Raw genomic sequence first — 2,177 nt, 5'->3', positions numbered from 1 at the left:
AGGCATGTGTGGTCTCCCTCAAAGCCTTGCCTGCGGTTTATTTATTTATTTGGATTATTTATACCCCAGAAAGGCCCTCAGATGACCTATCTATCTATCTATCTATCTATCTAAAAGCAGGGGCATTTGTTTATTTGTTCCCAGGCGAATGGTGGTGGAGGGGTCTTCTCCAGAGCCTGTCAGGAGTGGTGGGCTCAGGGTCCCAGGAAGCAGCAACTGTCACCAACCGCCACACTCCAGGAGGAGACACAAGAAGGGAGCCATTGTGCTCGCGGGGGCGCGCGCCGGCGGAGAGAACGGGGGCGCGCGCGGCCTCCCTCCCTGCTTCCCTTTCCTTTCCCTCGCCTCCAGGGAAGCTTTATTTACTGTGGCCGCCTTGCCTTGGGCTCTGGAGGGACGGCGGCGTCCCAAAGTGAACCAGACCCCCCCCTTCTCTCTCTCTCTCTCTCTGCCTCCCACCATCTTCTTTTTCTTCTTCCTTCCCATTGCCTGGCCGCAGTTTCTCTCCCAGCCAGAGGCCCTTCTTCCTCTCGCCACCTCAAAGGAGGACGAGCCACAGCAACATGGAGGACCTTCCTTTGTTGGAGGGAGGGGAGAATGGAGGACGTGTTCACATCAAAGCTACAAAACACTCTCATATATGTGTGTGTGTATAAATGTAGGCTTCAAAGGGAGGACGTTGAAGAGAAATGGAGGATGTGACCAAATGAAAGCTACAAAATATTCATTCATATCTATATCCATCTGTGTGAGTGTGGAAATTCACTTCTTAGTCAGGCTCCAGAGGGAGGACATTCATGAAAAGTGGAGGGCATGACCATATAAAAGCTACAAAACACACACACACTATATATATATATATATATTTAAAAATGGAGGGCATAACCATGTAAAAGCTACAGAAACACTCAGAGAGAGAGAGAGAGATGTAAATTCAAGCTTTTTAGCCTGGCTCAAAAGGGAGGACGGAAATAGAGGGCATGGCGAAATAAAAGCTACCAAACACTCATAGACAAATGCAAACCCACGCTCCATAGTCAGGCTCCAACTGGAGGACGCTTGGGAACTCCTCCTGGGCAGAAGGAGAAATGGAGGACAGGTCCTGGAAAAGGAGGACGTTTCTGGTCACCCTGGCTATACGCTATAACCACCTATATATTTCCCCATATAATGGAAGACATGTCCAAACAAAAACCCAAAAGACCCCTATGACTCCCAATGCATGCTCCTTAGCCATGCTCCAAACGGAGGACGTTTTTGGACATGTGGGCCAATGGAGGAAAAGGAGGACGCGCCTGGCCACCCAACCAGAAAGGCCCCTGAGACCTATCAATCCATGCTCCAAATTGGGAGGACATTTTGGAATGTCCCGGGCAGGAGGAGGCGGAAATGGAGGACGCCGGGTCCGGTGTTGTTCTTTTTTTGCACCGCCTCCCTTGCCTTTCCCTTCCTTTCTTCTCCTCCTTTGCTCCCCTAGTTCCCCATTCATTCATGCCTACCTTGCTCCACCCGGCCTCGAACCCGCGACGCCAGAGAGCTCGGACCGGTGCTGAGGGACAGCTCCGCCTGACGTCACCGCGCAGGTTCCCTCTCTGCGCTCTAGGTCTTTCTTTCTTTCTTTCCTTCCTAGCTACACCTCTCTCTCTCTGTCTCTCTCTCTTTCACTTGCGCGCGCGCGCGAGAGAGAGAGCCCGGCGCGAGCTCCAATCGAGGGGGACCTGGAGCAGAGTGCGCATGCGCGCCCCTCGCGGCGACCCAGAGGGCCGTTTGGCCCTCGAGCTCCTCCCTTTGATGCTTCCTCACGCGAAGCCCCTCCTCCTCCTCCTCAGGCTCTCTCGACTTGAGTCAGGGAAAAAGACCAATGGGGGGGGGGGCAGTGTGTCCATCTCACCTGGGTTATTTCCACTGTCGTCGTCGTCATCATCATCATCATCATCTCTTTTTATTTATATCCCGCCTCTCCCTAGAGAGATCTTGTAGCACCTTTGAGACTCAGAAAGAAAGAGGCTGGCAGCATGAGTTGTCATAGACCAGTCTACTTCATCCGATGGGAAGTAGACTGAAGTCTAGGAAAGCTCATGCTGCCAGTCTCTTCCCTCCAGTGAAGAATGATGGTGGGGAGAATGTCCACAAAAATTCAGTGCCTGCCTCCTGTGTCCTGTTGAAATCACCTCTGC

The 2,177-nt window shown here is 52.3% G+C and overlaps 1 protein-coding gene across 1 annotated transcript in view; it reads right to left on the bottom strand.

Moving 5' to 3' along the window:
• Positions 1-1,749, bottom strand: part of TMEM198 (transmembrane protein 198) — a 28,984-nt gene extending 27,235 nt beyond the window's left edge. The window contains exon 1 of the mRNA XM_042446915.1: positions 1,500-1,749. The gene's annotated coding sequence lies outside the window, so the exon portion shown is untranslated. The remainder of the gene's footprint in view (positions 1-1,499) is intronic.
• Between the last annotated feature and the right edge of the window lie 428 nt (positions 1,750-2,177).

This window comes from Sceloporus undulatus, chromosome 1, assembly GCF_019175285.1.
Source record: "Sceloporus undulatus isolate JIND9_A2432 ecotype Alabama chromosome 1, SceUnd_v1.1, whole genome shotgun sequence".
NCBI lineage: Eukaryota > Metazoa > Chordata > Lepidosauria > Squamata > Phrynosomatidae > Sceloporus > Sceloporus undulatus.
This window is presented reverse-complemented; position numbering and strand designations above follow the sequence as displayed.